We start from the raw sequence: 25,782 nt of genomic DNA, 5'->3' as shown, positions 1-25,782 counted from the left end.
TTTTAATTATTAAGAATACTGTGACAACAAATATGATTGGTGTAAATATTTTTCAAGTAGGCCTGGCACACAGGCTTGGAAGGCAGTAGAAAAGTGCAATTCTAGGGCACGAGCAAACTGAGGATTAAGATCAACAATCAAAATTTTTTTAATTTTAATTAGTAACTATACTATCTGTGACAACAATTATGACTGGTGTAAATAGTTGGATAGACGGCCTGGCACAAAAGGCTGGCAGTGGCAGGCAGGAGGTAAATGCAATTCAATGGCACTAGGAGACTGAATATTTGCAGTCCAAAAAATTATGATTTTTATTTTTTTATATACTGTTACAAGAATTATGATTGGTGCCACTAATTGGCTAGTTGGGCCTGGCACAAAGGCTGGCAGATATGAGTCGTGGATGGTAGGTAGGGCAGCAATTTAACACAGTATGCTGTGTAAGTGACAAAAACACAGGCCTGATAGAAAATTAAGTTAGATTACACTAGCAAAATATTTTAAAATTTTAGATTTTAATATTAAAATTATGTTAAGAAGTGCAATGCACATATGACTCTATGAGTGGTCGCACTGGCTGGCTGCTACGTAGGGCAGCAATTAACAACAGTATGCTGTGTAAGTCAGATAGACAGTTAGACACAGGCCTGATAGAAAATAAAATTAGATTACACTAGCATAATGATTTAAAGACTTTTTTTGGCAATTTAAAGAAAAAGGTTAAGCACATACATATGAGTCGTGGCTGATAGCCTTGGAGGGGCAGCTATTAAAAACAGTAGGCTCTGTAAGTCAGATACACACACGCCGGATAGAAAATACTATTAGATTACACTAGAAAAATGATTTAAATTATTTTTTTGGGGGGGAAATTAAAAAAAGGTTAAACACATATGAGTCGTGGCTCATAGACTAGGGAGGGCAGCAAGTAAACACAGTAGGCTCTGTATGTCAGCAAAACACACAGGCCGGATAGAAAATTATATTAGATTACACTATCAAACAAATTTAAACTTTTTTTTTTATATTAAAATTAAGGTGAAGAAGAATAGATATGAGTGCTGGGTGGCTGCCTGGCACAGATCAATTAACCAAAAGACTAAAAAAAAATTAGGTATATTAATGCTGAGTGAGCCTGACAGACACAGGCCTGATAGTAAATGTAATTAGATTACACTAGCAAAATATTTTTTTATTTTTTTTTTAAATTTAAAATAATGTTATAAATGGATATTAACACTGGTGGCTGCTGGCTGGCACAGAGCAATGAACCAGAGTATATGCTGTGTGACACTGGCCTGATAGAAAATGAAAAAAAATTACACTAGCAAAATAATTCAATTTTTTGGTTAGTTAAATTTAAACTAATGTTGTTAGGGAGATATCAGTGGTGGCAGTAATCACAGCATATGCTGTGAGCCTTAAACACACAGCCTGAAAGCCAGGCAAATGCTAATAAAAAAAAAACAAAAAAAAAACAAAAAAAAAACAAAAAAAAAACGGCACAAAATATAGCCCTAAAAAGGGCTTTTTGGGGTGCTGTGCTTGCAGCAGAGATGAGTGGAGTCCTTCTGGACTGTAAATACACTAGCCTAGCTATGTTTTTCCTATTAATGTCAGGAGCAAAAACACAACACGTCCTCTCATTAAGAAAGCAAGGTCGTTATGAGTCTAAAATGGCGGATTCCGAGTAGCTGGGAGGGTCTGTGAGGGAGTGTATGATGTTGATTGGCTCTAATGTGTCAGGCGACTGTGACATAAAGGGTCAAAGTTTCCTCAATGATGACACATAGGGGCGGATCGAACATCGCGATGTGTTCGCCCACAAACGCGAACAAGCTATGTTCGCTGTGAACCGTTCGCGGGCGAACAGTTCGGGACATCACTAGAGTTAGATAAGCTTGATATGGTTCCTACCAAACCTCAGTAATACTCCTTTACTCTGGGGTTTATCTGAAACGTCTAAAAAAGCTCTGTATATTAGCAGTTATTTTCACTATTATGCAAACCTTAACTCCTTAATTTGATAAAGCATAAGAGCAACTTATGTTAATAAGACAGCAATAGCGGATAAACACTGCTCAATTGTTCACCAGTAATAGGGGTGAACAGAGACTAAGAAGTCTAAACTTATTTTCTCTTGCTTAATTGTAACTGCAGTCTACTTCTTAGTAAAGGAATAGGAGGGAGAAGGGGGAAAAGGGGGAAAGTGTAAATGGATTAAGGGGGAGGAGGGAGGGGAGGCGGAGACTGCTCTGCAACTGGGTTTTAATGCGCCACAACTCCTCCAGTTATAAAGTTGTTAAGTGGTTCGTTATAGGAATTGTGGACTTACCAATTGTATTGAGTAAATGTAGGTTGGGGGTCTTATTAGTAATCTGCTACTGCCGCTAGAAGATTGACACTGTCAGTCGCTATAGCACTGCTAAATTTGGTCTAAGATATATATGTATGAAGGGGGGGAGAGTCTATGTGGGGGAAAACCTGCAACCGCACTGGGTGATATAAATTTCAGTGTTCGCTTTAAGTGTTGCAATATACCTACATTTGTTCAAAAACTGTGGTTCTTGCATCTATAGGGGATGGGGCTCCTACTTGTTTACCTTTCTTACCATTTTACAATCTGGATTTCATAATCATGCAAGAGACACATACCTATTGTACAATAACTCAAATATATAACTAAACTTGTCTAAACTTTAAGGAACTAATATAAAAGATTAAAGAAGAACTGTTACCATGCCCGATCAGCTTGTCTCTCTGACCTGTGACCCTATTGTCTCAGGTTAGTTAATGTACCTCAGCATCTCAGGCACAACCCGTTCTCTACTTGTGCCAGAACACTTCTCAAAGATAAAAAAATCAACATTTAAATAACATATTGTTTTAGTATTATTCCCTAGTATAACAATCAATCACCACTTGTGTTAAAAGACATCTTTGCTGGAATATTGACTGCCTAACTCAGTCAGGGATAATTGCTTGTGAATATGCATAATAACTTCAAGGGAATCTCACACCCCTGATGGTGCTGTCAGAACTCTATCTTGCTGCTTGTTTGGTCTTTTTGGTAGAGGCTGCCACTCTGCTGCCGATGGTCTTAAATCTCTCTGAAGATCTGAAGCAATATTTGATCCTGTTGCTTGCTGCCCAAGGCCCAATGTTGTCATCAATCTCAAGCCCTGCTCTAGAGAGGAAACAACATAGTTCTTACTTTCATGTTGAAAAAAGAGTCTGACCGGGAAGCCCCACCTGTACTTGATCCCAGCCTTCCTCAAGCTGAGAGTGATAGGTGCAAACGATCTTCTTTTCGCCAAGGTGAAGGATGAAAGATCAGGAAAAAGCTCAACTCCTGGATATTTATCACTGAATGATTTATTGGAAAATGCAGCCCTCAGCAGTCTCTCTTTAAAAGTGAAATAATGAAGACGTATAATTACATCTCTTGGTAGATCTGAAGCCATTGCTCTTGGTCTGAGGGCTCTATGAGCTCTATCTATCAAAGCGTCCGTATCCTGAAGAGGGCCCAGAAGATCTTTAAACAGGGTGAATAAATATGCAGGCAATTCCGAAGGGCTTACATCTTCCTTAATACCCCTGTATCCTGATATTGTTCCTTCTGGACCAATCTTCTATATCAGCCATCTTAAATTCTAGGTCATTGATAGTCTCTGCCAGATTTTGAGCATAGGAAAGTAAATTTGCCTGATCAATGGCGAGGTCCTCTTGCTTTCTCTCCAAAGCTTCTGTTCTTTCATTTTCTTAGTTTAGATCTCTTCTCAAGTCTGCAACTGAACTTTGTATCTCACTCTTGAGGGAGGTATAGTGGGTATCTATTTTTGAAGATAGTGCATTGATTGAGTCCAATACTTGGGAATCAGAATGGGATGATCTCCTTTTGGCTAAGGCTCCCGAATCTGGTGTATCTTTATACGAGATATGCGATTCTCTGGATTCTTCATCCGATCCATCTCTATCTGAGAGCATTCTACTGTTGAAGTTATCAGTCACTGTACGTTTAGGTCCTTCCCCTTGTCTTTATTGATGTTTTTTCCTATTAGAATGTGCCATTTTAGGCTAGCCATGACTATTTCCGCTAGTGGGGTTGCGAAAAAAGGTGTGTCAGGGTTTTTTCCCTGTTGTTTTTGCCATGTGCTGCTGGCAGCCATTTTACTCACCTCTCTTCCTGACTATGATGCATTGTGGGGGATGCTGCTCTATTCCTGAACTTCCTTTTATGGCCAAACTGCTGTGCATCATCCATGTGAGACAGGATGCAGTCTCAGAATTGTGATGTCATCACTTATTATTTAAAGGGTCTCTGTTCAGTATGCTTTGCCTTTGCATTGTCTGAGACCTGTTTGTGAGAGTTCCTGTGTATTACCTGGCTGCCTGATGTCCTTCCTGGTTCCTGATCCCTGGCTTGTTCCCGACTCTGCTGTCTTCCTTGATCCTGATTCCAGCTCGTCTGACTATTTGCTTTGGCTCCTGACTCGGCTCGTCTGACTACCAGTTCTGGTTTGATTCCTGGCTTGTTATTTGACTTATGGACTTTTTATTATTTTTTGCTATTAATAAAGGTGCAATTATTTTTGCACTTCTCGTCTCAGTCTGATTCCTGGAACCCTGACATTACGCAAAGGCCATGAATCCTGATAGTGCTAATAATCCACCTTTACCTGCCATCATTTCCAGGATGGATGTACAGGATCACTGCTTGGATCAATTTGCACTAGCCCTGCAAACCCTGCTGACTCACACTGCACATTTGGACCAAAGTGTTCCGCAAGTTATGGCCGCTCCTGTTTCCACTACTGCACCTATGCCTACCAGGAGCATGTCCGGTTCTGCACCTCTATCTCAGCGATATGGAGGCGATCCTATTCAGTGCAGAGGGTTTTTGAACCAGATGGGCATTTACTTTGAGGTGTTACCTCAGGCGTTTCCCTCTGACAGAGCTAAGGTGGGATGTCTCATCTCGTTACTCTCTGACACAGCTCTTGCCTGGGCTAATCCCTTGTTGGAGACTAATAAACCTGTGATTTCAAATTACCCTGAATTTGTGGCCTCCTTTCGAAGGGTATTTGATGTTCCGGCTCGCTCCTCCTCTGCTGCTAAACAACTCATGTCCATTCAGCAAGGTACAAGATCTGTTGCTCAGTATGCTATTGAGTTCCGTACGCTTGCGCAGAGGTAGGTTGGAACAATGAAGCCCTTGTTGCTGCCTTCTTTCATGGGCTCTCTGATGCGATTAAAGACAAAGTTGCTGCCAGAGATTTACCAGAGGATCTCGAGGCATTGGTGTCTTTTTTAATCCTAATTGACATCAGACTCAGAGAGAGGCCCTCTTTCAAGGAATGCTTGCAGAAGCCTCCTGTTCCATTGTCTCCTATGTGTTCGTTCCCACCCATACCTCCCTCTCCTCCCATGCCTCCTGGTCCCGAGTCACCAGGTACTGCTTAGCCAATGCAGCTGGGATTCACTCGCCTCTCCGCGGTGGAGAGGGCCTTTAGGAGGAGGGAGGGGCTCTGCCTCTATTGTGGGTTAGAGGGCCACCTTTTGAAGTCTTGTCCTACACGGCCAGGAAACACTCACACCTAAGGTCCTGTCAGGAGCAGACCTTGGGTGGTTTATCCTCATCCCTGGAACCGCTTAAGGAGAAACCTTTGGTCATGGTTGTCCTTTCCTAGGTGGACTCCTCCATAGTCACCCAGGCTCTTGTTGACTCCGGGGCTGCGGGCTATTTCATTGATAGTGCTTTTGTATCAAAGCACTCCATTCCTGTTTTGCCTCGGTCCGTTCCGCTTGCTATTGAGGCCATTGATGGTAGGCCCCTTCAGCCCGCACTCGTTACTCACAAAACTGCTCCGTTGTCCATGACTGTTGGGGCTCTCCATTTTGAAGCCCTCCAGTTCCAGGTGATAAACTCTCCGCATTTTCTGGGTTATCCCTGGCTCCAAAAGCACAATCCCAGTCTCGACTGGCGCAGGTCCGACATTTTGTCGTGGTCCCGCAATGTATTTCCTCTTGTCTTCGGAAACCAGTTAAAGTCTTATGCACTTCTTCGGTTTCTCAATTGCCAGAGGAGTACCGAGAGTTCCTAGACGTGTTTGACAAGGTGCGTGCCGGTACGTTGCCTCCTCACCGGTCCTACGATTGTGCCATAGACCTGCAACCCGGAGCCATTCCTCCTCGGGGCTGGGTGTACCCTCTGTCTGTTGCAGAGAATTGTGCTATGGAGGAGTATGTTCCCAAGTAGGAGTATGTTCCACGGGTGATTATCCGCAAATCCTGCTCTCCTGCAGGGGCTGGCTTCTTCTTTGTGAAGAAAAAAGGTGGCGAATAAAGACCATGTATCGATTATAGGGGTCTTAATCGTCTTACCATTAAGAATGCTTACCCTATTCCGCTTATTACGGAACTCTTTGACCGCCTCAAGGGATCTACGGTCTTTACTAAACTTGATTTGAGAGGAGCGTACAATCTCGTTAGGATTAAGGAGAGCCACAAATGGAAAACAGCATTTAACACCAGGAGTGGGCTTTATGAGTATCTTGTAATGCCCTTTAGCCTATGTAATGCTCCTGCTGTTTTTCAGGAATTTATTCATGATGTCCTGCAAGATATGTTGCAACAGTGTGTGGTGGTGTACTTAGACGACATCCTCATACACTCGCCCACACTTGAGGCTAATCGTTCTAATGTTACACGGGTTCTTCAGAGACTATGTGAGAACGGCCTGTTTTGTAAACTCGAGAAATGTGAGTTCCATCAGACTCAAGTAACCTTCCTAGGTTATGTTATCTCCGTTGCAGGGTTCTCCATGGATCCTGACAAGTTATCTGCAGTTCTGCAGTGGCCTCGCCCAGTTGGTCTTCTGTCTATTCAACGTTTTTTGGGGTTCGCCAATTACAATAGAAAGTTTATTAGAAACTTTTCTTCCTTGGTCAAACCTATCACAGACATGACCCGTAAAGAGAATGATCCACTCCATTGGTCATCTACTGCCATTAAGGCCTTTGATAGTCTTAAGACTGCCTTTGCTGCTGCTCCAGTTCTGGCTCATCCTAACACTGTCCTGCCTTTCATTCTTGAGGTCGATGCGTCTGAGACTGGAGTAGGTGCCCTCTTGTCTCAACGTCCTACGCCTGACGGTTCCTTGCATCCGTGTTGTTTCTTCTCTAAGAAACTGTCTCCAGCGGAGTGCAATTATGAAATTACTGGCCATAATTTTGGCACTTAAGGAATGGAGGCATCTTCTCGAGGGTACTAGCGTACCAGTGCTCATTCTTACTGATCACAAGAATTTAACTTATCTATCTGAAGCAAAATGTTTGTCGCCCCGACAGGCCAGATGGGCACTATTGTTGTCTCGGTTTAATTATGTGGTCTCCTACCTGCCTGGTAGTAAGAATGTTAGGGCTGATGCCATCTCTCGACAATTTTCGCCTCTGTCCAAGGAGGAGTCTTTACCTACTCCTGTTATACCTCCTGACCATATTTTGGCTACCATACATACTAATTTGACTTCTCCCTTGGGGAAGGAGATACTGGCTGCACAAACCAATGCACCTCCTGAGAAACCAACTGGTAAGTGTTTTGTTCCTGAGAATCTTCGAACTAAACCTTTGCACACTTACCACTCTCCTAAAGCCGCAGGTCACGCAGGCAAGAACCAAATGATTTGGTCTGCCACTCGACAATTCTGGTGGCCAGGTCTTCGCTCTGATGTTGCTGCGTATGTTGCCTCCTGCTCAGTTTGTGCACAGAATAAGACTCCTCGACGTCTTCCTGTGGGTCTTCTTCAACCTATTGCTAATGGTGAGCGTCCTTGGACACATCTTTCCATGGACTTCATTGTCGAGATCCCTGTTTTCAATGGCAATACTGTTATCCTTATGGTGGTTGACCATTTTTCTAAAATGTCACATTGCATTCCCTTGATTAAGCTGCCTATCGCTCAGGAGCTTGCTTCAATTTTTGCACGCGAGTTCTTCCGTTTACATGGGTTACCCAAGGAGATAGTGTCGGACCAGGGTAGCCAGTTTGTCTCCAGATTTTGGCGTTCCTTTTGTGCTCAAATGGGGATCCAGCTTTCCTTCTCCTCGGCATATCACCCTCAATCCAATGGGGCTGCGGAACGGTCTAATCAAGCTCTGGAACAGTTTCTCCATTGCTATGTCTCAGATCACCACAATAATTGGTCTGAACTGTTACCTTGGGCAGAGTTTGCTCGTAATAGTGCTATTAATGCTTCCTCCAAGATATCCCCGTTCATGGCGAATTATGGGTTTCAACCATCCTTGTTGCCCGATTCATTCATGTCTCAGGGTATTCCGGCTTTGGAGGAGCATCTCCGGCAACTACGTTCCATGTGGGTGCAGATTCCAGGCTGATCGTAGGCGTCTGCCCGCACCTTCCTACCAGGTTGGTGAGAGAGTTTGGCTGTCCTCCCATAACTTGAACCTTCATGTGCCTTCCAATAAATTGGCTCCCCGTTATGTTGGTCCTTTTCGAATACTCCGACAGGTTAATCCTGTGGCCTACGCTCTTGACCTTCCTCCTGCTATGCGCATCTCCAATGTTTTTCATGTCTCCCTCTTCAAACCATTGGTTTGTAATCGGTTTACCACTGTGTAGCCTCGTCCCTGTCCTATCTTTGTTGACAACCATGAGGAGTATGAGTTCAGCAGCATTATTGACTCTTGTATGTCCAGGGGCCGTGTACAGTATTTGGTTCACTGGAGAGGCTACGGTCCGGAGGAACGTTCTTGGGTTCCCTCCTCTGATGTTCATGCTCCCGCCCTCCTCCGTGCCTTCCATGCCCGTTTCCTCAATAAGCCTTTTGTCCTCCCGCGGGGGAGGGTACTGTCAGGGTTTTTTAACTGTTGTTTATGCCATGTGCTGCTGGCAGCCATTTTACTCACCTCTCTTCCTGACTATGATGCATTGTGGGGGATGCTGCTCAATTCCTGCACTTCCTTTTATGGCCAAACTGCTGTGCATCATCCATGTGAGACAGGATGCAGTCTCAGAATTGTGATGTCATCACTTATTATTTAAAGGGCCTCTGTTCAGTATGCTTTGCCTTTGCGTTGTCTGAGACCTGTTTGTGAGAGTTCCTGTGTATTACCTGGCTGCCTGACATCCTTCCTGGTTCCTGATCCCTGGCTTGTTCCCGACTCTGCTGTTTTCCTTGTTCCTGATCCCAGCTTTTCTGACTATTCGCTTTGGCTCGTCTGACTACCAGTTCTGGTTTTGATTCCTGGCTTGTTATTTGACTTGTGGACTTTTTATTATTTTTTGCTATTAATAAAGGTGTGATTATTTTTGCACTTCTCGTCTCAGTCTGATTCCTGGCACCCTGACAAGGTGGTCTTTAAGCAGCAGTGACTTGCAACTATTTTCCTTTTGACTGCCCCTCCTGGGTCACAGAATCTCTTGTTCTAGCAGATTAATCCAGTTCTAAGTATATCTAAAGTTGCTTAGCACCCCCACTTCTCCTCCATCAGGAGGTTTTAATGTGAGGTCATGGTCTAGGTTCCTTTATTTTATTGGAATCAAAACTATACCTTCCTCCATTCAAGAAAGCCAGAATAAGGCAGGTGGTGCCCCTACGATATGTACTCGCTGTCTGGCACAACACCTAGTGTCCTCATTGGACCAAGTCGGGAAGGGATATGTGGATATGACCTACTGCAAAATGGTACAGCAGGAAAGGGGTGAGGAGGTCACCCTACGGTCTTTGTGGGTGTTTGTTGTGTTCAGCTGAAACACCTGTTAAGTTTTTGCAACTTTCAGGCAAATGAGTGGCATGTGGAAGTCAAAATAATCCAGCGTGTGAGATAAACAACTTTTATCAAATGTGCTTTTGGGCTTGGGCAGGAATGCAACTGCATAGTGTGCTGGGTGTTCTTTATGCACACTAAACTCAGGTTAATTTGCTGCTTCTGTTTAGGGCTTTAATGTCAACATTACTGTTTGCTTTATTACAGAGCCTTATTGTGAGTTCAAGAGCTTCTTCTGCTGTCTCTAACTAATTGTTCTTTAGCCCACACCATGCGTTTACTTTGCTAATTGCTCCAGAATTCTGCATTGCACAGCGAGTGAAACAGATGTGCTGCGCAATGAGACAGTAAAATGGCGGATTTTTGCGCCAAAGCTTGTAATCTTTTACTGGAAAGTCCCCAGCATTGTACATATGTAATATAGAAATCTCACCCTCTGTAATATAGGATCTGAGTCTTCCTAAAACTTTACACAGTATGTGAGTCGTTCACGCTGGGCTCCTGCCTCTCTAGCTCTACCTGATAATTACGGGTCCCAGGTCTTTCTATAGCACGCTGTGCTCTAATAGTTAGCTGTGTTTTTGCTTATTTTGTGCTTTCCTTACTATCGGGACTTCTGTCCTGCAGTCTCACCTATGCCCTGCACCTCCTAGCAGCACTTGGCTCTCTCATCCGAGACTGAAGGCAAACGTTTCCTGGCCTGCTCTCCGCTGCTCGCGACCAGGATGGTTCACTCTAGATCCTCTGAGTCCTGCAGTTGATAGTCTCCGGAGCGGATCCCCGACCCTCCGGAGGAAAGACTGACACTTATGTGTATAAACTGCACTTACGGCGTGCTGTACTTCTGTGGCTGTGCTGCAATGTCGGGCTCAGAGTGTGTGAGTCAGCGGTGGCCAAATCCGGTCTGCAAGTTTGTTAATTAACTCTCTCTTCACCTCTCCAACATTAAATGCATTAATTCCCAACAATTATATCTATTAGATTAGTCATTTGACATTAATTTGCTCTCCGGTATTCCAGAGCTCAACGGACCCACAACCTCTTCATTCAGCGGTTAGCTCCGCCCCGTGCTAAGCTTTTTTTATTTGTTTTAATAAATTACACTAGACAGCATTTTGGCGCAATTTGGGACAGATTTAAAAAATAACCAGAGATCCAATCTGTGGTTAATTTTCTAAGATCTAATTGCTACCGCATGCTTGCGGTAGCAATGACCAGCCACTTGTAATGATTGGTTAATTATTGCACTCCTGCCAACGGGCACATTTGCCCATTTACGGAAGCGCGATAATTTAGCGCTCCACTTGTAATCTAGCCCTAGGCATCTTTTCAGCAAATAATACAGTGGGTACAAAGCAAATTTGATAATAAAAGTGAACTGAAAACTTTTTTTAAATTGCATGGTGTTTATGAATAATTAAATGCATTTCATGGGGGTTTCATATCCCTTTAAGATAAACATAGCTACAAACAACAGTTTGAAACTGTTTATTAAATTAAAATATATATATTTGAAAAAAAACAGTGGGCAGAGCAAAAACCAAAAGTGTGAAGTAATGGACACAGAAGAAGCAAAGGACTAATCAGAAGGCCAGTAATGACCATAAGATAACCAATAGTCAGTTGTCAATCATTTTTCTTTTTGCTGCTCAGCAGCAAAGTATCTCTGCAGTCTCTCTTCTAAAAGTTGTATTTTTGTGTTTTCTATATTAATTTTATATGTTTTCTCCTTACTGATGTTCACTTCTCTCTTTAATTTCAGATTAGATCTTTTTTTTCTATTTTACTTTTTGTTTCAATTAATTTGTTTTCTGTTTATTTTCTTTACTTTTGTCAATAGTTTCAATGTTATGTTAAACATATTTACTTTTTATTGCCTTCTGCCTGCCTTTTATTTTTGCTTTCTCTTCTTGTGCTTTTTAGGATCCCTGTCGGTCTGATTATTCTCTCAGCCATAACTGTGGTGTGTACTCTTTTCTCTCGCATCTCCCCAGCCTCTTTCCGCACGTTTCCCCCCGCCCTTTTTACCTTACTGAGAGTTACTGCTCTTTGTACTCTAACTGCACCTGCAGGTATTTTCTTTTTTCAACAGCAATTCTTTAATTTTACCACTGAGTGGCAATATTCCTTTTTAACAATGTTTCCTACAGTTTTCTTAGTTTATTTTTTTATATACATACTGCTAGATTATGAGTTTTGCGTTAGAGGCTATGCGGTGCTAACAAGCAGTTTTTACTCATTGCTCACTTACAGGCAGTGCTGGTATTACGGGTTTTTACAAACCCAGCGTTAGCTGCAAAAAAGTGAGCGGAGAGCAACATTTTTCTCCACATCTCACTCTAATACCAGCGCTGCTTACATTAGCGGTGAGCTGGTAAAACGTGCTCGTGCGTGATTTCCCCATAGGAGAGCCGGCTGAAAAAAAACCTAACACCTTCAAAAAAGCAGCGTTCAGCTCCTAACGCAGCCCCATTGATTCCTATGGGGAAATACATTTTATGCCTACACCTAACACCCTAACATGAACCCCGAGTCTAAACACCCCTAATCTTACACTTATTAACCCCTAATCTGCCGCCCCCAACATCGCCCACACCTATATTATCTTATTAACCCCTAATCTGCCGCTCCGGACACCGCCGTCACCTACATTATATTTATTAACCCCTAATTTGCTGCCCCCAACATTGCCGACACCTACATTATATTTATTAACCCCTACTCTGCTGCCCCCAATGTCGCCACCACTATAATAAACATATTAACCCCTAAACCTAAGTCTAACCCTAACCCCCCTAACTTAAATAAATCTAAATAAATATTCCTATCATTATCTAAATTTTTCCTATTTAAAACTAAATGCTTACCAATAAAATAAACCCAATGGCCTAGATTTGGAGTTTTGCGTTAGAAGGGGTGCGTTAGCTACGTGTGCTTTTTTCTGGCCGCACCTTTTAAATACCGCTGGTATTGAGAGTTCTCTGAAGGGCTGCGTTAGGCTCCAAAAAGGGAGCGTAGAGCATAATTTACCGCCACTGCAACTCTCAATACCAGCGGTGCTTACGGACGCGGCCAGCTTCAAAAACGTGCTCGTGCACGATTCCCCCATAGGAAACAATGGGACAGTTTGAGCTGAAAAAAAACCTAACACCTGCAAAAAAGCAGCGTTCAGTTCCTAATGCGGCCCCATGGGGAAACTCTTCCTAAGTCTGCACCTAACACCCTAACATGTACCCCGAGTCTAAACACCCTTAACCTTACACTTATTAACCCCTATTCTGCCGCCGCCTCTATCGCTGAAACCTGCATATTTTTTTAACCCCTAATCTGCCGCTCCGTACACCGCCGCAACCTACGTTATAGCTATGTACCCCTAATCTGCTGCCCCTAACCCCCGCCGACTCCTATATTATATTTATTAACCCCTAATCTGCCCCCCACAACGTCGCCGCCAGCTACCTACAATAATTAACCCCTAATCTGCCGACCGGACCTCACCGCTACTCTAATAAATGTATTAACCCCTAAAGCTAAGTCTAACCCTAACCCTAACACCCCCCTAAATTAAATATAATTTTATTCTAACGAAATAAAATAATTCTTATTAAATAAATTATTCCTATTTAAAGCTAAATACTTACCTGTAAAATAAACCCTAATATAGCTACAATATAAATAATAATTACATTGTAGCTATTTTAGGATTAATATTTATTTTACAGGCAACTTTGTATTTATTTTAACCAGGTACAATAGCTATTAAGTTAATAACTAATTAATAGCTAAAATAGTTAAAATAATTACAAAATTACCTGTAAAATAAATCCTAACCTAAGTTACAATTAAACCTAACACTACACTATCAATAAATTAATTAAATAAAATACCTACAATTATCTACAATTAAACCTAACACTACACTATCAATAAATTAATTAAATACAATACCTACAAATAAATACAATTAAATAAACTAACTAAAGTACAAAAAATAAAAAAGAACTAAGTTACAAAAATAAAAAAATCTTTACAAACATTAGAAAAATATTACAACAATTTTAAACTAATTACACCTACTCTAAGCCCCCTAATAAAATAACAAAGCCCCCAAAAATAAAAAAATGCCCTACCCTATTCTAAAATTAAAATAGAAAAGCTCTTTTACCTTACCAGCCCTTAAAAGGGCCATTTGCGGGGCATGCCCCAAAGAATTCAGCTCTTTTGCCTGTAAAAAAAAAAAACATACAATACCCCCCCTCCAACATTACAACCCACCACCCACATACCCCTAATCTAACCCAAACCTCCCTTAAATAAACCTAACACTAAGCCCCTGAAGATCTCCCTACCTTGTCTTCACCACACCGGGTTCACCGATCGGTCCAGAAGAGCCTCCGAAGTCTTCATCCAAGCCCAAGCGGGGGCTGAAGAGTGACGTCCATCCTCTGGCTGAAGTCTTGATCCAAGCGGCGGCTGAAGAATTCCATCTTCGGGCAGAAATCTTCATCCTATCCAGGCAGAAGAGGACATCCAGACCGGCAAACATCTTCATCCAGGCGGCATCTTCTATGTTCTTCCATCCGATGACGAGCGGCTGATCTTGAAGACCTCCGGCGCGGATCCATCCTCTTCTTCCAACGACTAGACGATGAATGAAGGTTCCTTTAAGGGACGTCATCCAAGATGGCGTCCCTCGATTTCCGATTGGCTGATAGGATTATATCAGCCAATCGGAATTAAGGTAGGAAAATTCTGATTGGCTGATGGAATCAGCCAATCAAATTCAAATTCAATCCGATTGGCTGATCCAATCAGCCAATCAGATTGAGCTCACATTCTATTGGTGATCGGAACAGCCAATTGTAGGTAGCTGGCGGCGACGTTGTGGGGGGCAGATTAGGGGTTAATAAATATAATATAGGGGTCGGCGGTGTTAGGGGCAGCAGATTAGGGGTACATAAGTACAACGTAGGTGGCGGTGGTGTGCGGTCGGCAGATTAGGGGTTAAAAAAAATTAATGGAGTGGCGGCGATGTGGGGGGACCTCGGTTTATGGGTACATAGGTAGTTTATGGGTGTTAGTGTACTGTAGAGCACAGTAGTTAAGAGCTTTATGAACCGGCGTTAGCCCAAAAAGCTCTTAACTCCTGTTTTTTTTTCTGCGGATGGAGTCTTGTCGTTAGATTTCTAACGCTCACTTCAGCCAAGACTCTAAATACCGGCGTTAGAAAGATCCCATTGAAAAGATAGGGTACACAAATGGCGTAGGGGGATCTGCGGTATGGAAAAGTCGCGGCTGCAAAGTGAGCATTAGACCCTTTAATGACTGACTCTAAATACCAGCGGGCGGTAAAAACCAGCGTTAGGAGCCTCTAACGCTGGTTTTGACGGCTACCGCAAAACTCTAAATCTAGGCGTAAGTTAGCTACAATATAACTTATAGTTACATTGTAGCTAGCTTAGGGTTTATTTTTATTTTACAGGCAACTTTGTATTTATTTTAACTAGGTACAATAGTTATTACATAGTTATTAACTATTTAATAACTACCTAGTTAAAATAAAGACAAATTTACCTGTAAAATAAAACCTAACCTAAGTTACAATTACACCTAACACTACACTAGAATTAAATTAATTATCTAAATTAAATACAGTTAATTACCATTAAATAAAATTATCTAAAGTACAAAAAAACCCACTAAATTACAGAAAATAAAAAAATAATTAAAAAATAAGATTTTTAAACTAATTAAACCTAATCTAATCCCCCAAACAAAATAAAAAAGCCCCGCAAAATAAAAAAGCCCTACCTTACTCTAAATTACAAATAGCCCTTAAAAGGGAACAGCCAATAGAATGCCAGCTCAATCCTATTGGCTGATTGGATCAGACAATAGGATTGAACTTCAATCCTATTGGCTGATCCAATCAGCCAATAGGATTTGTTCTACCTTAATTCCGATTGGCTGATAGAATTCTATCAGCCAATTGGAATTGAAGGGATGCCATCTTGGATGACGTCATTTAAAGGAACCTTCATTCAGTCGTCGACCGTGGAAAGAAGAGGATGCTCCGCATCGGATGTCTTGAAGATGGAGCCGCTCCGCGCTGGATGAATGAAGATAGAAGATGCCGTCTGGATGAAGACTTCTGCACGTCTGGAGGACCACTTTTGCCCAGTTGGATGAAGACTTTGCCCGGCTTCGTTGAGGACTTCGTCCCAGTTGGGTGAAGACGTCTCCTGGTAAGGTGATCTTCAGGGGGTTAGTGTGTTAGTGGGGGTGGTGGGTTTTAATGTTGAGGGGGATTGTAATTGTTTTTTAAGGTAAAAGAGCTGATTACTTTGGGGCAATGCCCCGCAAAAGGCCCTTTTAGGGGCTATTTGTAATTTAGAGTAGGGTAGGGCTATTTTTATTTTGGGGGGCTTTTTTATTTTGTTAGGGGGATTAGATTAGGTGTAATTAGTTTAAAAATCTTGTATTTATTTTTTTATTTTCTGTAATTTAGTGGGGTTTTTTTGTACTTTAGATAATTTTATTTAATTGTAATTAACTGTATTTCATTTAGGTAATTAATTTAATTGTAGTGTAGTGTTAGGTATAATTGTAAGTTAGGTTAGGTTTAATTTTACAGGTAAATTTGTCTTTATTTTAACTAGGTAGTTATTAAATAGTTGATAACTATTTAATAACTATTGTACCTAGTTAAAATAAATACAAACTTGCCTGTAAAATAAAAATAAACCCTAAGCTAGATACAATGTAACTATTAGTTAAATTGTAGCTAGCTTAGGGTTTATTTTATAGGTAAGCATTTAGTTTTAAATAGGAATAATTTAGTTAATTGTAGTAATTTTATTTAGATTTCTTTTAATTATATTTAAGTTAGGGGGTGTTAGGGTTAGGGTTAGACTTAGGTTTAGGGGTTAATAATTTTAATATAGTGGCGGTGACGTTGGGGGCGGCAGATTAGGGGTTAATAAATGTAGGTAGGTGTCGGCGATGTTAGGGATGGCAGATTAGGGGTTAATAATATTTAACTAGTGTTTGCGATGCGGGAGTGCGGCAGTTTAGGGGTTAATATATTTATTATAGTGGCGGTGATGTCCGGTTCGGCATTTAATATCGGTATTTATTTTAGTGTTTGTGATGTGGGGGGGCCTCGGTTTAGGGGTTAATAGGTAGTTTATGGGTGTTAATGTACTTTTTAGCACTTTAGTTAACAGTTTTATGCTACGGCGTTGTAGTGTAAAACTCTTAACTACTGACTTTAGAATGCGGTACGAGTCTTGGCAGGAAAGGGTGTACCGCTCACTTTTTTTCAGACTCGTAATACCAGCGCTATGCAAGTCCCATTGAAAAAATAGGATACGCAATTTACTTAAGTGGATTTGCAGTATTTCCGAGTCTGGCCAAAAAAGTGAGCGGTACACCTGTACCAGCAAGATTCGTAATACCAGCGGGCGTTAAAAAGCAGCGTTGGGACCTCTCTCACTCGTAATCTAGCTGTTTATTATTAATTATTTACCCCCTTGTTATTTTAATTTTAAAATTTGGTTTTACTTATATTTATTTTATTTTTCTGTCACCAATATAATATATTAAATTAATGTATTTTATTATGTTGTTACATGAAGAGAATAATCCTCTTTCTGAACAATCAGTTTAATTTATGATCGACAAATCTATGCAAAATATATCTCAATTTGGGTCTGATGATAAAAAAATTCTTCTGCTTGGAGTGGCAGCGGCCCTTGGCAGCCTTTGTCACTTTTAATATTTAATTCTAACTTTCTGTATTTATTGTCTTCTATAATACATGCTGTGGCATGAAATAAACTTTTTCAGAACTATCTAGATTAAAGTAAGTTTATTTAGATGAAGGAAAATAGGTTATGCATACAGTGTGTATATAAACAGATATTTACTAAAGGAGTACACATAAATGTATTGCTAAAGTAAAAATAAAAAGTAAAAATCAAATGCTAACTAATTCACATACACCTAGATTACAAGTTTTGAGCGCTATAGGGAAAGTAAAGAAAGCAACAAAAGCTGCGTTATTTAACCCCCTATAGCGTTGCCATTACAAGTTTAAAATAACCCGGCTTGCATGGGCGATATGGAGATTTTGAGCTCCACACCTCACACAAAAGCAGTGGAGTTTTGACGTGCTCATGCACGCTTTCCCCATAGACATCAATGGGGAGAGCCGGCAAAAAAAAATCTAACACCTGCGATCATGGAAACAAAAGCTCCGTAACGCAGCACCATTGATGTTTATGGGGAAAAAGAAAATACAGTTTAAACCTAACAACCTAACATAAACCCCACGTCTAAACACCCCTAATCTGCTGCCCCTGACATCGCCAACGCATGCCTACAGTTATTAACCCCTAATGTGCCGCTCCCAATATCGCCGCCACTATACTAAAGTTATTAACCCCTATTCCGCCGCACCCAAACATCGCCGCAACTATATTAAAGTTATTAACCCCTATTCCGCCACTCTCCAACATGGCCGCAACTAAATAAAGTTATTAACCCCTAAACCTCTGGCCTCCCACATCACTACCACTAAATAAACCTATTAACCCATAAACCGCCAGCCCCCCACATCGCAACAACCTAAATTAAACTATATTAACCCCTAAACCTAACCCTAATATAACCCTAATCCTAACCCTAATCCCAACGCAACCCTAACCCTAACGTAACCCTAACACCCCCTAACTTTAACATAATTAAAATAAAGCTAAATTAAATTTACAATTATTAAGTAAATAATTCCTATTTAAAACTAAATACTTACATGTGAAATAAAACCTAAGGTAGCTACAATATAACTAATAGTTATATTGTAGCTATCTTAGGTTTTATTTTCATTTCACAGGTAAATTTGTATTTATTTTAACTAGGTAGACTAGTTAGTAAATAGTAACTATTTACTAAATACCTAGCTAAAATAAATACAAACGTATCTGTGAAATAAAACCTAACCTGCCTTACACAAAAACCTAAGATTACAAAAAAAATAAAAAAAACCTACCATTACAAAAATAAACGAAATTATCAAAAAAATAAAGATTATTCCTATTCTAATACCCCTTTAAAAAAATACACCCCAATATAAAAAAGCCTATTCTAGAATAAACTATCAAGGGCCCTTAAAAGGGCCTTTTGTAGGGCATTGCCCTGAGTTAAACAGCTCTTTTGCTCCAAAAAAAAATACAAACCCCCCTAACACTATACAAACCCCCAGCCTAATCTAGAATAAACTACCAAGGACCCTTAAAAGGGCCTTTTTGTAGGGCATTGCCCTAAGTTAAACACCCCCTAAAAATATACATTACACAAAATAACAAACAAATTATCAAAAATAAAAAAAAAAGACTTCCGGTGGGTGGTCCTTCTGGGTGGAGGTGAACGGCAAGAGCTCCGTGAAACAAGCGCTGAAAAAAGGCACTTTAAGAGCCGTTTCGCCTAACCCAGACACCCACACAATTTGTCTTGCTTTAAGAACCAGTCCTGGTCATCGACAGTAGAATACTACTCTGTGAAGGGCGTTACATCTGCCCTAGCTCCCGGGAGTCACGACTGCATCACGGAACCCACGTGGATTACCGCATCGCCACAACACTGCTTCGGATCTCACCTTCCTATAGGTATCGCGACGGCTGGGTGCTGGAACTCGGTCGGTATTCAGCCTAAGATCGGATTGGGTATTCAGCCTAAGATTGGATTGGCCCTGATTGCGCCTTGACGGCACTTACAAATTCTGAGGTGCGGCCTGGCGGATTCTGGGCACTTCTGTTGCCGCGCACATTAGAGACATTATAGTGTGAAGACGGAACCATTACTTGGTGAGTACACCAAGGTGGATATTAATCAGACCGCATAGCCCCACATAACTCTTGAATGTAGCACATTGAGGCATAATCTTCACCTTGACATCCGTTACTGTGGTCTGAGATTTATTGGTCTGTACTTTAGCCCGCTAACTCCTTCAAGAATATAGGCCTCAGTTATATCATTTGCCTAAAGATACAGTATATAATAGTGTGTGCATTTTTGGGCTTTGACTTTGGGATGTAAACTGTCTCTAAAGAGATACATCTTGCCTCACACTCTTTGGAAAAGCACTGGGGGCCTGAGTTGAATACATTGAGCTTCAATATTGTGTGGCTATCTCTCCCACTTTTACACAATCACAACCCATTCTCATGAGAGTAGACCAATATTTTTGCAAAATCTCATCCACTCATACCAACATAATGAGTCACAAATCAAAAGCTGCTGAGAAAAACGCCAGCTGATGGACTCACAGATAGACATACATCCACAAACTTATCAGCAGACACCCCAACTTGGGGATCACTCAGCCCTAATGCAAGAATTGAAATCTTTCTTCCTGCCTAAAATAGACTCTTTGCAGACGGGCATGGACAACTTAACAAGTGAGGTCAGGCAGTTCTCTTCACGCATGTCAGTAGCAGAGGGCCGCATTTCGGAAGTGGAGGATAAACAATCCAGCACTGACATCTCAATGAAATGGATTGTGAAACAAAATAAGTACCACCTAGACCGTGTTGAAGATTTAGAGAATAGGAGCCGTCACAACAATCTGCGCATAGTAGGGGTGCCGGAATCAATCAAAGGTAAAGCACTCATGGAATTTGTAGCTGTCACTTTCACAAAACTTTTGGGGATATCTGCAGATCACCTCCCAATTAATGTAGAGCGCGTCCATAGAGTGGGCCCGGACATCCTCCCAAATGACAGAGGTAAACCAAGGCAAGTGATCTTCAAATGCCTGAATTTTCAGGAAAAAATTCTACTCCTTCAAGCCTACAGAACACAGAAAACAGTCCAACCACCTCTTACCTTTTCAAGATTACTCTATGGAGGTCACCAAGTGAAGAAAAGATTTCGCCTCACTCTGCTCAAAGTTGCATGAACAGGGCCAACAGGTGGCTCTCTTGTACCCTGCTAAGCTCCGGCTGGTAACCCCTGCAGGCCCAAAATATTTTCACTCACCGCAAGCCTTGGAGGCATTTCTTGCCACAGAAATCAATAACCAGCATTCACCCAAAGCGGGCACTAGAGATTTGGGCTGATCCAGTGGCAAATCTAAAGGCTGTATCTCTCATCTGGAAAAGATATGTATAAATTGTTTGTTTACTTTGGGTGTATTTTCCCTAGGGATTTGAGACTGAGACTCGCCTGGGTGTCGGTTCCCTTACCTAGGCTACCTGGGGACATATCACCTCAAAGCAGTTTTGTTGTTTTACTTGTTATAGATTTGTTTATATTTAAACCAGCAACATCGCAATTCCGTTTCCAATGTAATGTATACCTATCTTACGGCTAGATTTGGAGTTCGGCGGTAGATGGGTTGCTAACGCCACGCGTGTTTTATGTCTAACGCACGGCATTGTTTGACTCCGGTATTTAGAGTACAAAAAAGACCATCTAACGATGCTCTTAACGCGTGTATGTCACACGCGTAATCCTGCCCGCGTTAGACAGTCTCCCATAGAGATCAATGGAAAAGCAAAAAAAAATAGCTTTTTTCACCTAACACTCGATCTCGCGAGAAATACGCACGGCTCGGTCATATGACGCATACCACATCATGCACAACAATAACACGCCCAAATGTCACAACAACAATCAATCAACAAAGCACACAAGCATTACACATTCACAAACGGGGGGATTTTTATCAAAATTTAATACGGGGAATACGCATATACTTTAAGATGCGGAAATTCGCAAAATAACAACAAGGAATAAAAAATATATACATACACTTGAAAAATAATCGCATTCAATATCACTATATATTAGGACAAACATACATATACAACACTTCACTAATAACACACCATCGCAAATTCACATTTAAAAACAATACTATTGGACAATGTTAGAGAAAACGACCACTATGACATCATCGCATTCTACACATTCCACAAATACTAACTCAAAATGAGCATGCGCAAATTCACACACCTAATACACATTGCACTAATACGAATTGCTAATAATGCACACCTGAACACAATTTACAACGCAAATAGGTACATCATTAAACATTTACACAGGGTATATAAGCACCACACAAGCAGGGCTTCTTTGACTGTGTTGCTGGTGGGTCTTTGGAGATTGGAGGTTGAAGATTAGAGAGTTGGTGCATTATTGTGAGTGAGTTAGTGTTAGCGTGAGAGAGTCAGTTGGTAGTGTTATCGTGAGTGAGTTAGTGGGAATTAGTGGGAGAGAGTCTGTTAGAGGGAGCGTGAGTGAGTTAGTGGGAGTGGGAGTTGTTAGTGAGAGTTGTTAGTGGGAGCGTGAGTTAGTGGTAGTTAGTGAGAGTTAGTGGGAGTGTTTGTTAGTGAGAATTAGTAGTAGTGTGAGTTAGTGAGAATTAGTAGTAGTGTGAGTTAGTGAGAATTAGTAGTAGTGTGAGTTAGCGAGCGAGTGATTTTTCTGTACACTTAACACATTTACACGCAAACACATTCAATACATACATACACTTATCAATAACACTACATACACTCCATACCCCATACCCCCTCATACTACACTCCATACCCCATTCCCTGTAGTCCCATTCCCTTTCATCCCATTTACTCTTATCCCATACCCCATACCCATCCCATACCCATCCCCTAGTTACATTTAGTTTACATATCCTCCTTTTAGTCTTATTCTTCTTTTGGTTTATTTAAATACTCCTTACCCTCTTTGTTTTTTTACATCCCTCTCACACTTTAAGCACCTTTTTTGTCTTTTGACTTCTTTATTTTGACCCCCTTTCATTTCATCACACTCACTTTTGGTTTGATTATTTGGGGGTTAGTTTAGGGAACAGATGGAGACCAGGCAGGGGACAGGTAGAGGGGGGAGGAGAGGGAGGGGGAGAGGAACAGGGCAGGAAGGGGAGCAGGAAGGGGGGCAGGAAGCGGGGGTGGAAGCGGTGGGTGGACCCAGCCACTTGGTTCAAGATGACCAAGTGGCTGGGCCCAGTGGCGGTCAGAGTAGGGCATCACAGTCCGGGAAACAGAGGGCATCGTCACAGGGGAAGGCCAAGGCGACTAGGGAGGCGAGGTTTTCGATGGAGGAGAAGGAGGCCCTCGTAGAGGCCTATATGGCCAGGCATAGGATGCTGCAGCACCAAAAGACCACCCCGACTGACAAGAGGAGGCTCTGGAACGAGTTCAGAAATGCAGTCAATGCAGTGGGTGGCCGGAACAGAGATCTGGATTCGATAAAACATCGCTACCGGGACTGTAAAATGGATCTCAAAAAAAAGTTAAGTCTGGAGGCCCGACATGCCGCAGGAACCGGTGGCGGACCTGCCCTGGAAATAGAGTACTGCCGATGGGAGGAATTGTTGCGGCCCAGCATCTCCGAGGTGGAAGTAGTCGGTATCGGAGGAATTGATACCGGGAACCTGCCACTCTCATCTGAAGGTAAGCTCATTTAAGAATAAATTCACATACGAATGTATTTCAATGGACACTATACGCAAACCTTTACTTTCATGATTAAGGTAGCGAATACAATTTGTCAAAATATTCAAATGTAGTTATATTACCTAATTTGATTCATTCTTGAGATATACTTTAATGAAGAAATAGACATGCACACGGTGAAACAATCACAGGAGGCAGCTATATTCAGCTACCAATCGGCATCTTCTAAGCATATCTAGATATGCTTTCCAGCAAAGAATATCCAGAGAATGAAGCTAATTAGATAAGAAAAGGACATTAGAAAGTTGATTATAAATGTATGCTTCTAAATCATGAAAGATAAAACATTGGGTATAATGTCCCTTTAAGGATCAGATTAATGCTATTACGCTGTTTACACGCATTCACAATTACTTTGCGGTTACATCAGTATCTAGGCTATAGGTTAGGTGTGCATTTAAACAGACTGAAAACAAACGCTAAAACATTCAGATTTAACACAGATATCACAAACACGGTTTAGAAAATAAGGACATCGTATTGATTGTTAGATTTCAAAGTGGATTAATGATTCTGCTTTTGTAATTGTATCGTAAGCTAAGTCATTTAAAGCTTGATTTGGAAATATGCTAATATATACATTTTTTCTTTGTTCAAATATACAGAGTCCGGGGAGGAGGCAGCACAACAAATACAGCCTCCTCCATCTCCCCGGGATGAGAGTGGTGGGGAGGAATTTCCACTTCGGAGGGAAGAGGCCCCCCGTGACGAAGAGCGCACGGGAGCTGATGAAGAGGCCCCGGAAGCAGAGGAGGAGCCCGCGGAACCAGAACCAGAGGCCCCTCAAAGACCCGCACCCCGCCATGCACGGGTACCCCGCCGTGCACAACAAGAGGAAATAGCGGAGGTGCGGGTTCTACTAGACTACATAGACCAGATGCGTAACTCCCGGATACAGAATATAGAAGGCAGAAGTAGAATTATTGAAGAGCTCAGTGGCATTCGAGAAGGCCAAAACCAAATCATACACCTCCTTACTCTAATAGAAGAACGCCAAAACAGAACCTTTACACTCCAACAAGAGATGTTTAATTTCATCCGGGAGGCGCATGCTGGTCTGCATCCTGCTGCTGGGCCTCCTGCTGCTGGGCCTCCTGCTGCTGGGCCTCCTGCTGCTGGGCCATCTTCTCCTGCTGCTGAGCCATCTTCTCCTGCTGCTGAGCCATCTTCTCCTCCTCAGCCATCTTCTCCTCCTCAGCCATCTTCTCCTCCTCAGCCATCTTCTCCTCCTCACCTTGGTCGTCCCAGTACTCTTCCTTCCACTCTTCCCACAACATCTCCAAGGAGAACTCGTCAGAGTCGGCAGTTGCCCCTCCCAGAGCCTCAGCCCCGTGGGAAGAGGGGAAGGAAGAGGAAGTAAGTATTTTTTTCCATCTTTTCTGGTTTTTTTATTTAATGTGTAATGGATAGGTATGTGATGATGTGGTTTTCATACACTTGTGGACCACACTCTGTATATAATCGACTTCTATGGGACCGGGTCCATGGAGGCAGATTGTTTGCAGAGTGTGGGTTATAAGTGTGTGAAAACCACATCATCACATACCTATCCTTGTACATGATATTGATTGGTTTCTGTGATGTGATGTCCAAACTGTTTCCCGAATCGCAAACAAAATTACCCTTACAATTATCCATGATGGCATATTACTGTTTGAATGCCAATAACACAGCTTAAAGGGACAGTCAGAAAATTATTGATTACAAAGAAAACACTGTATTACGCATTATCAAGTTGGAAACAACAAAACATGGAGAAATACGTGTGATTTATGTGCTTACCCTTGTATCTATGACTATGAAAAATGAACACTTATTTGTTGTTCTGACCTAACAACATTTTAGATATCAATGATCAATACATGTTCAATAATATGCTGTATGAGCACAAGGTTTAACATATACAAATGCTATCCAAATGCCCTCTAGTGCTCAAATTGTACAATGATTACATGCACTCTTCAAGCTCGAAGAAATCAGCACACGAACCTCATAGGTTTAGATAGCAAATTAAAATAAACACAGACAAATGATTAATTGGTGAGAAAACTTTGATATCATTGATATTACATAATTGACTTTTAGAATAATGCAAAACATTATTTGTTTTCTAAACTGTCCCTTTAACAAAATTACATATGCTAACATATATTTGAAGATTGTTGGTATATCTACATGTACTTGTTCAAACAAGAAATATTGAAAAAAGATTTATATTGACGTGATAAATAAAGTATATTTTCTTAAAGAGACATTATTGTGTTCATTTATTTTCAGAAAGACATTTGTTTTAACAATGAATATGGTTTCAAGTCCTTTTAGGAGTGGGGGGGTGAAAATATGCTAACAATAATATATTTGGAGATTAACCAATGTGGAACTCATACATGATACAAAAATAAACATTTGCATTAAAGGGACAGTATACTATCTTTTTAACAGAACTGTATGTA

The sequence above is a fragment of the Bombina bombina genome, chromosome 8, assembly GCF_027579735.1.
Source record: "Bombina bombina isolate aBomBom1 chromosome 8, aBomBom1.pri, whole genome shotgun sequence".
NCBI lineage: Eukaryota > Metazoa > Chordata > Amphibia > Anura > Bombinatoridae > Bombina > Bombina bombina.
Note: the sequence above shows the minus strand (reverse complement) of the source record.